Source organism: Lissotriton vulgaris, chromosome 4_1 (assembly GCF_964263255.1).
Source record: "Lissotriton vulgaris chromosome 4_1, aLisVul1.2, whole genome shotgun sequence".
NCBI classification, from domain to species: Eukaryota; Metazoa; Chordata; class Amphibia; order Caudata; family Salamandridae; genus Lissotriton; species Lissotriton vulgaris.
Genome location: NC_141691.1, coordinates 416,271,339 through 416,284,233, shown reverse-complemented (window position 1 = coordinate 416,284,233; position 12,895 = coordinate 416,271,339).

Here is a 12,895-nt window from a genome sequence, read left to right as displayed (position 1 = left end):
CCATACTAGTCCTGCTAATCTGTAGAAAGATGGACTCTTCAAATTGAAAAAAAATCTCTGTCATTGCCAACATGGCTAGGGTCATAATGAGACCAACCGGTGTGATGGAGTTGAGATCCCTTTCTGAAAGCAAAGTCTCTATCACTTCCAACGTCTCCAATTGTGGTATACACGTATACAACGACTCTACGTCGAAGGAGACGAGTAAGTCCAGATCCCTGTTAAAATCAATATCAGGTAACATCCTAAGGACATCCTTTGTGTCCTTCAGAAACGTTGGCATCTCCCTCACCATAGGTTTGAGGAAGAAGTCAACAGAAGTTGACAGTGGTTCTAATAATGAACCTATGCCGGAAATTATTAGGCGTCCTGGGGGCGGGCGTTGTATTTTATGTATCTTTGGCAATACATAGAAATATGACATTACCGGGTCTTTCGCACAAATATACTGAGCCTCCTTGCCAGTAAGCCATCCTTCAGATAAAGCCTCCTCAATGATGTGTCCGATGGTTATAGATAATCTCTCCGTCGGATCTGTTGCTAGTTTCCGATAGGATTTCACATGGTTTAGTTGTCGAAGGCACTCATCCCGGTAAGTACTAGAGTCTAAAATTACTATGGCGCCGCCTTTTTTCTGCTGGTTTAATTATCAGCAACTCGTTACTTGACAGATATTTAAGAGCATCCTGTTCTTTTTTACAAAAATTTACGTAAGGCTTATGATGTTGTTTGAAGAGTTCTCTCACATCATGGTCTACTGCCTCCTGAAATGTCATAACTTTGGCAGGAAGACCTACAGTAGTGGGATTGAAAGTAGATGGTCTCTTAAGGCCCGTATTTTGGTCACTAGTCATGGTGTCTTGGATATCTCCATTCTTTTTTGAGAAAAGAAAGTGCAGTCGAATTTTGCGAAAGAACTTTCCCATCTCTATTTGCATGAGAAAAGGATCTCCAGTGTTGGTGGTTACATAGCACAATCCTTTGTTCAGAACCTGTTCTTCCATGTCAGTTAGGGCATGCGAACTCAAGTTAACTACAGTGCTGGTCCTGTTGATGTCCCTGCTTGTTCCTGGGGGAACTTCTTCCCACTCCTTAGATCCATTGTTTGTGGAGGGAGATTCCATTGTACCTGCCCTTGTTGCTGTGTCCGCTGTCTCCCTCTCGTTCTCCCCCGGCCAAACCCTAAAAAAGGCTGCTGATTGTATTCGGGATAGAATTGCTGGGGTCCATAGGGCCCTACTTGTTGTGGATAGAGTGGGACCCCCGGTGCCCAAGACCGTAAATGGGTAGCTTTAAAATTTCAATCGTAATTACGTTGTGCTGGTATTTCGGCATGTAAATGATGCGTATGTTTTAAGTATTTTTTAGCATTCACAGAAAAGAGCTCATTCTCTCTGTTTTTCAAAGACGCTCCAATCATGTTTGGATGTAACTCCAAACTGAGTACTGCACATGCGTGGAGCTTACGATGGACATCTATTTTCAAGTTAAACAAATAGTTGTGTGCCCCGCGTTTCCCTTAAGTATATTGCACCGAAGGAGCAGCAAGAGCATACCTGGCTATGTTGTAACGCGCAAGCTTACCTTCCGGTCGGTACCCCTGGCGTCCTTCTGGGCTGTCCCGGGGAGGTACCGACCCGATGTAGGCCATGCGCCTATATCCGCATTGGTGCATTACGCTATTCACGTGCCATGTGTCGTCTCCCTGTGCGCGCACGCTAAGGGTTGATGGGACATGAAGTCTAAGACACATTCTCGGCCATTCTTTTAATAAAGTTTTTTCAAAAGAAGCCTAGAGAGAGAGGCTTCGTCTCATACAGAGCCTCGACCACAACCATGTTTCCGATAAAGTTTGTTGAAAAACCGTGTCTATTTCTTATATAAATAAAGGGTGAAAATATTTATAGAAAAACAGGGATCGGAGTGTTTATTCTCTTTGTTCATAGACCACTTAAAAAGAAATAGAGTATTATCAGTGCTCAGCTGCATATGCCTCGCTCCTGTTTATTCTTTTATTTCGAAAAGATGTTGATTTTTCCATTTAGTTGTTCTATTAATACGCAACAACATCTGCCCGCAATGTGTTCTACACTCTTATGTAAGTTATAGAGTGGCTAACGGCCCTTACAAATAACCTAATTTGCACTATTGATATTAAATGTAGTGAAGATCTATAATAAAGATCTATAGAGACAGTTAAGGTTATCTCATATTTCAGTGCAAACGTTTGTTGGCTCTATCCTCCAACAGCAAACACTTCCATATATATGTTTCTTAATATATATGTTTTTTAAGGGGCCATGCTGGTTGGTATTAGGGTTTCTGCATATACTGTACATTTAGGCAGTGCTTTAATCACAGTTCTTGTTGAGAGAACTCATGGGTGAAACACAGTGTAGGTCATATTGACATCTATCTCTTTATGACTTCTAAATGTACTACCGCTTCGTTTCATCTTCAAACACTTCCACACCATCTTCGTTCACATAACTTATGCATCCCTAATTAGTCTGAACAAATGTGGTTCGTGACTTTTTCAGTATCTCATAGTGACATCCAAGGGATGTCCTCGTTTAGTCCATTCTTATCTGAATTCAATTTATACACCCATTCCTTGTGCTCTGTCTGTTTTGGAATTTATGAGCCCCTCTCCTTGTGTTCAAGGTGTAAAACTGCTCCACCAATGGGTACCGGGAGGCCCCGGGCAGCAGAGGAAGATGCCCAAAGATCGCTGAAGCCATCCTTACAAGGTTATTCTTCACAGACTCAAGGTTATTCTTCACAGACTCAAGACCCCCAAGAGAAAGCTCTGCAGCGGACTCCACTGATGCTCCTGATGCACTCCTGTTTGAACTATTGACACCAACCACACAACTGCGAGAGCAGGCTGGAGGATCAACATTGAATGGGTAGACTTCAACCCAGCAGTCATGCTGTTGAAAGGCCCGGACTCTTTCCACACCTGTGTTTGTGTTCTGAATCATCTGGTTAAATCATGGATGAAAGCAGTGATGTTTGGGTGCAGTCAGTGCACCCGTCCACTTGTCCCTTGCTGTCCCGCTTAATGCTATTAGAGGCTGAGAGACTCCGTGGTGTCTAGTTTGGTTTTGTTTTCCCCTCAGGTTGGACCTGTTGTCTCTACATTTGGATTTTGGGAGGGAGGTACTGTCCTGCTGGACATATAACTATTTCAGCTCCTCTTAGACTTACACCTACCCCATACCCATCAAACACAGGTGTTAGAAATAGGGGTCTCTAGTTGGCAATGGTTTGCACCGTTGTCCAAGTAAGGACCCTTCTTCCTAGTCAGAGTAAGGGGGATACACTTCTAAAGTAACTCCTGCTTCCCCCCTTGGTAGCTTGGCACAAGCAGACAGGCTTATCTCAGAGGCAGTGTGTGAAGCATTTGTGCATACATGCCAGAATACAGTGAAAATACTACAAATGGACACCACACCAGTTTAGAAAAATAAGTAATCTTTATCTAAACCAAATACGCCCAAAATGACAAATATCCACAATACAATAATCAACATATGACTTTTAAAAGGTAGAAACAGTTCTGTCCATAGCTAACTATAAATGCAATACTTTCAACACAACGATCCGTAGAAGCGTCCAAATCATAAACAAGAACAGTCACAGAGAAGGTGATTTGTCAGTTTCTTATGTGCAGGGAAGGTGATGCGTCAGTTCCTTACTCCATGGCAGGTGATGCATCAGTTCCTTACTGCCATGCAGGGGATGTGATGCCTCGGTTCCTTATGTAAGGGGAGATGATGCATCGGTTTCTTACTGCTTGGGAGGTGATGCGTCGCTTTCTTACTGTGGTTCCAGTCTCCTAGTAGACTTTGCACCCAGGTGCGATGCATGGGGATAGTGGATGCGTTCTTTGTCGATACAGTGGTGGATGATTCCATGTTGTTTTGGGTCTTTGTATGAAAGTGGCTCTATATACACTGCACCAAAGTAAGGTACAGTGTGTATAGAGTCCCCAGTCCCCAGAGGTTTGGCAGAGGCTAAAGTTAGATATAACCTTACTCTCTAAAGTGGCAGCTTGGTCTAGCAGTAAGGCAGCATCAGAGGACAGTGTAAAGCATTTGTTGTACCCACTCAGTCAGCAAATGATCACACTCAAGAACTGAACTCTAGGCCAATTGTTTTGTATCAAAAGATATAATTGTTTTATTTTCGAAACAACAAGATATCAAAATATACTTTCTCAGAATAGATTACTTTAGTTAAATACCATTCAAATAGGCAATAGACATTTTGAATGCAATAGTTATAGTTTGTTGCAATAGGCAACACAAATTCAAACACAATGCAACATTGGGGATTTTTAGTTAAATGCAATTAGTTACTTTGTAGATTACTTTCCTAACCACAGGACTGGAACCTAGATTCAGTCCCGGGACATATACTATAAACAATCGAGTAAAAGCTTTATGGTTACATTAGAGATTTTTAAGGAATATTATTATATTTTAAAAGTTGACAGAAACTTTTCTAGCTGAAATTATATATATATAATGCGATCCTGCACGCAAATAGTTTCCACCCGACAACACTCAAACAGTCCATCCCCTATGCGGAATGCCTCAGGATGACACGCAACTGTAGCACTAGTGAGGGGCTATCTGAAGCAAAAACCAATCTATTCACTAGATTGAAAAAGAGAGGGTACACTGATAAAACCTGCAAGACTGCTGAATTGAAGTGCAGCACAAAAAAACGACATGACTTACTGTTCCCAGAGGTAACAGAGTCAGTAGCCATAGCACAAGAAAGACAACCCCCTAGGTTAATCACAGGTTTTAACCGCTACCACGCCAACCTTCGAAAAATACTTAGAAGGCACTGGCCGTTGGTCCGAAATGACACAACCATAGGGAACAAAATGGGTGACAAACCATTAGTGTCCTTCAGAAAAGCCAGATCCATGCGTCAACAATTGGTACCCAATGCCCCTGCTATATCAAAACAAAAAAACTGGCTTCAATCACAAAAAGGTTTTAAAAAATGCACAAAATGCAAGGCCTGCAGTCATGGTAACAACACAACAAGTATCAAAGTACCCTTCCGAAGACAACCCTACTCCATCAGAGAACAGTACGCCGTATATGTGCTCACATGTGTATGTGGCAAACAATATGTAGGGTCCACAATCCACCCAGTGCATGTTAGAATCCTGCAACACCTAAGGGCAATCGCGAATAAGGACCCAGCCTACCCAGTAGCACGGCATATCCATGAAGTTCATGGAGGAGACTCCAAAGGTCTAACATATTTTGTCATAGACAGTATCCCCAAAAATGTGAGGGGCGGAAACCGCAAGCTTGCGTTACGCCGTCTAGAATCCAGATATATCATTTTACTGAATTCTAAGATCCCCTCAGGGCTCAATGCTGATGAAGCCCTAAGTGTCCACCTCTAGTGCAGTCATTCTCCCTGTACCTGAGTACCCTTTAACAACTACCCAGATTGCGCCATCACTGTAAATAATTTACACGACTAGTCACATGTAATAAATCACAGCCTTCAGCCACACCAAACACTTTTCGAGCATACATACCTTAAAACAATGTTTAGTATGATCACATCAATCCCCCTTGACACGTTGATATTTTACACAAAAACTGAGCAAATGCGCACTAGCGCGGGATTTTGTCTCCATTTGTTGTGTACAATGTGGGCGAATGCTATAGGGGCTCACGGAATCACCATACCGAGGAAGATAAAAAACCTGTCAGACAAGCGCAGCTAACCGGCAGTATGAGAAAGGACTGTGAACGCTACAACATGTTCTGACTCTGCCACCAGGCCAGCAAACCAATCGTCGGTAAGCCCGAGCCCTTTTCATCACTCATTCCGGAAACTAGATCCAATCATGAGTGTGTCATAATCTTCCACCGGTTACGCCCAAACCTCCATGACGTAGGAGAGACACTAAGGGTGTAATCACTTGAATTCTGACAAGCGGGAAATGTAATTATGACATTACATGAACTGTATAAGTATGTGTTATATATGTAAAAAACAGCGTGGCAAATGTAATGTAATGATTTGTTTAAATTTGAGTGTTTATATAAGTGTGAATACACGTGACATGTAGCAATTACCAACCCGCCAAAAGATGTAACAGGCATGTTAATAGTCACGTCAACACGAGGGTGTAACCACGTCACCGTGGCAACAAGTAAAATGCCAATCAGTTATGTTAATTATGACTCATGTGACAGTGTAACATGTATATAAAGCGCACTTTTCAGTGGTCAGATGTTAGTGAGCAAGGCGGGAGTAGCCGCCGAAACGCGTCTGAGCAGAAGCTGATTTAAGAAATAAAAACCCTTGAACTAAGATACACGGAGTCAGCGCCTTCTTTGATGGTCAAGATTGGTTTGGTAGCAATATATATATATATTCACTGAAAAAACCATAGGTTTTACACAGGTTATAGTTAGGAAGTAGCATTTAAAAAACCTATGAAATTCACTGAAAAAACCATAGGTTTGACACCAGTTATAGTTAGCTGGAAATTTTACTGACATAAAACCAATGAAATTCCACATTATAGTTAGTTGGACTCACTATAACTTGCGCGTGTAATGCACTGCTGATGACATTACATATTACATCACTCATGACATGGTCAGTGACATCACTTATGACACCATCCAGTGAATGTGTGTCTTTCTAAAAAATAAATATGTTTTATATATGTATATGTAAAGGTGGAGGGAAGAATAAATGTTTAAATTATTGTCTTAATGAATGTTTTTTTTAAAAGAAATGATTGGATAACTGGCTTATTAAGTGTATTTTACTGAATACATATATTAGCGAGTAATGTTTAAATATTTCAATATATGTATCAGTGTTTCACTTTGTGAATAAGTGGCTGCATGGGTTGATGAGTACCTACATGTGTGTGTATATGGGTTATTAGATGTTTTTTTAGTATCAGTATGAGTGTCTCTATGGTTTGGTGGGGGTGTTACTTATGATATAGATCCATCAATGACTGACTCACTGTTTCTATGTTTTTTGAAGACAACATATGTGCAGGACTGTATGGGTGGATCAGTGTGTATATGTTTGTGTTAGTAAGTAAATGACTGTCTTATTATTGTGTTTATCAGTAACTACATATGTTTTAATCTAGTATATGTGATTATTGATGTATATAAGTGAGTATATGTGAGAGTGAGAGATTGAAAGAGTTTCTGTTTAAATAAGTATGTGTTTCTATAAGTGATTGTTTAAGAGAGTAAGTATGTATAAGTTTCCTTAGAAGTAACGTGGTAGTGTGTGTATAGTTGTATATGCAAATAAATGGATGTTCAATAGTTTATTTGCATGTGTGAGTATGTGTGTGAGTAACGTTTGGATGACTGTCGGTGTGTAACAGAATGTATAGGTGTATCACTACATATGATGAGTGAGTATATGTATGAGTGACTATATAGAACTGTTGGTGAATGACAGAATGTGTATATAGATGGTGGAATTACTGAATTGGTTGCTGTAACTGGTATGGGTATCTCCATTTTTTGGAAAATGTTAATTTCTATTTTCCAATATGTGTTTTAAGGGTTACATTACACTTAAAGGAGGTCTGTCATCAATGATGTCATAAGTGATGTCACTGACCATGTCATGAGTGATGTAATATGTAATGTCATCAGCAGTGCATTACACGCGCAAGTTATAGTGAGTCCAACTAACTATAACGTGGAATTTCATTGGTTTTATGTCAGTAAAATTTCCAGCTAACTATAACTGGTGTCAAACCTATGGTTTTTTCAGTGAATTTCATAGGTTTTTTAAATGCTACTTCCTAACTATAACCTGTGTAAAACCTATGGTTTTTTCAGTGAATTTCTTAGGTTTTTTGAATGCTAGTTCCTAAGTATGAAATCACGTTCGTAACTAGATAGTGTCACCGCCTGCACATCCTAAGAAGCGCATGTAAAGTCATGTGACTTGAAAACAACACTTGCAATTGGTTCTTAGTAGTTTCTGTTCTGGAATTTACACGAAGCACTCCACCCACTTTCCTCACAATCTTTTCTACTCTGAAGAGACAACAACGTCGAGCATCTTCCGGAAAACTTTGCTGATATGGCTGCCCTTCCGCATTCATCTTCCGAATCTGAAGGAAATGAGCGACCACCGTTAAGAAGAAAAAAGGAATCTTTCATTTGGCAATTTTTTACTTATCCTGAAGATCAAAAGAAAGTGAATGCGCCAAAAGTAACCTGCACGATATGCAATTCGGAGCTCTCAAGGGGAAATCCAAACAAAAAATATTCCTTTTCTATACACACCATGCAGCGGCATGTTAAACAAAGGCATCCTGAGCATTATGCAAAAGCATCGACAAGAGCCCTGGCCACGCTATTACCATCAGAGGTGGCCAGCACATCTTCTGGTGGACGACCTGTATCTCCATCGAGTGCTGAGATGGACTTGAGACCATATCTTGCGAAGGTGCATATGAAATGCAACGAGTGTGGAGAAATTCTTTTGTGTGGAGAGCAGAGCCTCGTTCTTATTAAACTCAAAATTGAAAGTCACAAATGCCCCAAGAAAAGATACATTTCTTCACTTCATTTTCATAGTATTACATACTGAAAAATGTAGTAGCAACTTTAAGAAATCGAAAGCATCATAACACTTCTTTCCAAAAAAAAAAAAAGTTCTTTTCAGAACTAACTCTTTCTACCAAAACGTGCTCCAAGAGCATATTATGAGATGTTTTTTCGCCGCTTTATTTTAGTGCGAGACCGGGTGCGCGCACCCTCCTATCGCGTACAGGACCTGACACTTGCATGTGAAGTCATGTGACTTCTAAACAACACTTCTAATTGGTTCTTGGTAGTTTCTATTCTGGAATTTACACGCAGCACTCCACCCACTTCCATCACTTTCTTTTCTACTCTCAAGAGAGAACAACGTCGAACATCTTCCCGAAGACTTCGCTGCAATGGCTACCGTTCCGCATTCATCTTCCGAATCTGAAGGAAATGAGCGACCACCTTTGACAAGAAAAATGGAGGCCACGCTATTACCATCAGAAGTAATCAGCACATCTTCCGGTGGACGACCTGTATCTCCATCGAGTGCTGAAATGGACTTGAGACCATATCTTGCGAACGTGCACATGAAATGCACGAACTGTGGAGAACTTCTTGTATACGGAGAGCAAAGCTATACTCTAATTAAACACACAATTGAGAGTCATAAATGCTCCAAGAAAAGTTACATTTCTTCACTTTATTTGGATAGTATGACATACTGAAAAATGTCGTAGCAACTTTAAGAAATCAAAAGCATCATAACACTTGTTTCCAAAAAAAAGAAAAAAGTTCTTTTCAGAACTAACTCTTTCTACCAAAACGAGCTCCAAGAGCATATTATGAGATGTTTTTTCGCCGCTTTCTTATAGTGTGCGACCGGGTGCGCGCACCCACCTATCGCGTACAGGCGTCGAGACACGCATGTGCAGTAATGTGACTTTAAAACAACACTTCCAATTGGTTCTTACTAGTTTCTATTCTGCAATTTACACGGAACACTCCACCCACTTCCCCAGAAAACCAGTTTATCGAAAAACTTTTAAAGCCTCCTCTTATGAAATATTCGACATCAATCACATAGCAGAGTACTAAATAGCACTATATACACTCCGTCCCTTAATTATAAGAGACTTATTGCTATATAAAAGCAACTTTTGTTTTCACGCGATAATGTGAAATGCTGAGCCTGTTACACAATTTGCTTTCACATATATGTTACTATTCTCCTTCGAGCACTAACACCGTAGAAAATACCACCAATAGGGGTGATATTTTTTACACCGAGAACGGGCGATTTGTATCTCTTAGAGCCCTTACAATTATAAAGTTTTATTTCCTAAGTCTCTGATCTCCAACTGTGCAACGTGGCTCCCCTGTGTGTCGTAATAAGGTCCATAAACAAAAACTACAGGGCCAGCATTATAAACATGCACAGAACCACAAAACGACAAGAGCCACCATGTTGATATATATCCTTAATATAATAAACCTCTGAGAATAAATACATATTTCCGTGGCACCCCATAACACAAATGTGGCGTCCTCTGACTTTGCTCCATTACCAAACACCGTAACTCCCCGCCCCCCTCACTTTTCACTAAACTCCGCACTCCACCCCACCCGGACCCCCTATTACAAACCCCCAACCTACCCTCCCTGCCCAAACCCACCATGAACCTCAAACCGCCCCTAGAAAACTTATAAGACACAGGATTACTAAAACTCAAAGAATACGCAACAGGCAGATAATGTAAATAGTACATAAAGGCACATATTTTTTCCATAATACTATTTAAAAACATGTTCTATTTTTTATAAATCTATCATGCATCTGACCCTCTAGAACTGCTTTCAAAACGTGAACTATAAACCTCTACTTTTCATTTTCAAACCATACACTTTCATCTGACCCTCTAGAACTGCTTTCAAAACGTGAACTATAAACCTCTACTTTTCATTTTCAAACATACACTTTCAATTACATTTTTTTTTTTTCACAATTCATGGAATGTTACACACCTTTTCTAAAATACACCAGTCCCTATTATTTATAAGGATTTATTTTCAGTCTTCATCAGTGACACTTTCTTAACATATAATGGAAATCACTGTAACTTTTTAAACGACAATGCTAACGCGGTAAAAATAACCCTTCAGTTGCTTTCCTTTAAGAATGCAGACTATGTACCCCACGCATGCGTTTCTTGATCTTTGTATTTGGCAGCGAATACCGACCTTGAATCGGAAGACATGAACAAGACCGCCATTGTCACATTTAAAACTGAACGTTGCATCTGCTCACACACATATCTTTCACTAAGCTAACATTCACAGAAAACAGCATTGATGTAAAAAAAAATTGACCTTGCTTTACAACTCCCTCAAAACACTCCCTTATTTTTTAACGCATCCTCCAGTTCAAAAAAAGCGACTTTTTTGATAACTACTAAGCAATATATAAGTGACTAGACTCCTAGAAAATGTATCAAGTCATTCTGCTCCTCTGCACTGCATAGCCGGCGACCTAATTCTGTGGAGTTGCTATACAACCAGCGGTGCTGCGCCGTTTCCTTTACCATCTTGGGAAATTCAAAATGGATGTCCCTCCTGCCTTCGCAAACGAGCCGGGCCACTTAGAACTATTTCGACAGAGAATGCTTCTGTACTACGGCACCTTACCACTCTCAACTTTGAATACTTCATATCGATTATCATTTCGATATTCGTATTTCACCTGTGTGCAGCCTGTATTTCATTGCCTGAGCTGTGATTTCACGTGGGCCCTGGATTTATGTCTCTGCAATTTGGTACCTCCTGAACCGAATTACAATCACCTCATGAATCCGTTACTTGATCATGAACAGCTTTGTTACAACGGAGGGTTTATGGCCTTTGCAGCGATACAAGGAGTTCTGGGTCATTGGAATATATTCGCAGCGGCGCAAGATTTCCTAACAGAGAGCTACATCGAAAACCCACCGAGCTGCCCTATGATGGTAAAAGACGATCCAATAATGACAGATCATGAATGCTCCTTTCATCTTCTCAATTGGATGGCTGACATGTTTTCAGATGATAACAGTGATTTCATGTTAGAGGCACTTGCTGCATACTTTGCCTACACAATGGACGGTTAACTCTTTCCTAACAGCGAGCTACATCGAAAATCCACTGAGCTGCCCTCTGATAATAAAAGAGGCTCCGATTATAACAGATCATCAGTACTGCTTTACTCTTTTCCATTGGATAGCTGACATACTTTCAAATGATAAAACTGATTTCCTGTTACAAGCAGAAGCTACCTATTTTGCCTAAACAATGCTTCAATAACTCTCATACAAGCCATTGACGTCCTCATTTCCTTTTGGTTTTCTATATTCTTCATGTTCTTTTCCATATTTTCTTTTGAAGAACAGACCTATTGGCTTTACTAACAGTGGACATTATGATTTCGTGTTGTTTGACAGCTGATTCATAAAGTAATGATGTATAACCACTTGCATTTTCATATATCGTTCCTAAACTGAAAGGCCAGAGACCTTCTTCCATTTATTAAAATATAATATACTTCCTTATAAGAGTGTACAATGTTTTTTTCCAACTATATTCATTTTTCTTCAACTATAGCGTTTGTATTCCATGTACTACTGACAATACCAATTACTGTGTTTTTTGCAATTTCCGTACTCATATTACATAATGATTTGCCTTTAAAACAGTACATTTCTAAATAAACATTTCAAATATTCACGGTTTCTCTTTTAATCCATAATCTCAACTGAAATGATTTCATATTGAAAAACTATTCATGGGTTCCATATAACCTTAACTGTAGACACTGAGGACCTTATTTATAAAGACCTTCCGCCGCCAGTGCCTCATTTTTTCAAATGGGAAAAAGTGATGCACCGGTGGCGCAAGGCCTTCATAAATAAAATCCTGAATGTTTTCTTTTCTCGACCTCACTTACTGATACTAGAACCTGCAAGCCAATTACGGCCCGTGAACTCTTTCTTAGTAGGTCGCGCACCGTAAAGACAGTTATACCACTGTTAACATTTCTTTTTTACTGTTACTAAGCACCGACACAGTTCCGCTTCACTCAGAGTTAATCACTGCTCCCACGCTTCTACAGGCCAGACGCTATGTCGTATTTCTCTCCTTATCACCCTTTCATCTCCACAATAACAAACAGTTCTCCGCCTGCCACCAGAGAACAGACTCAGATGCAGAGGCACCAAAGAGTGAACCCATCACCAACTGCCATCTCCGGCTGTTTCCATGGTTACACCTCATTCTGCACCTTGCTGAAG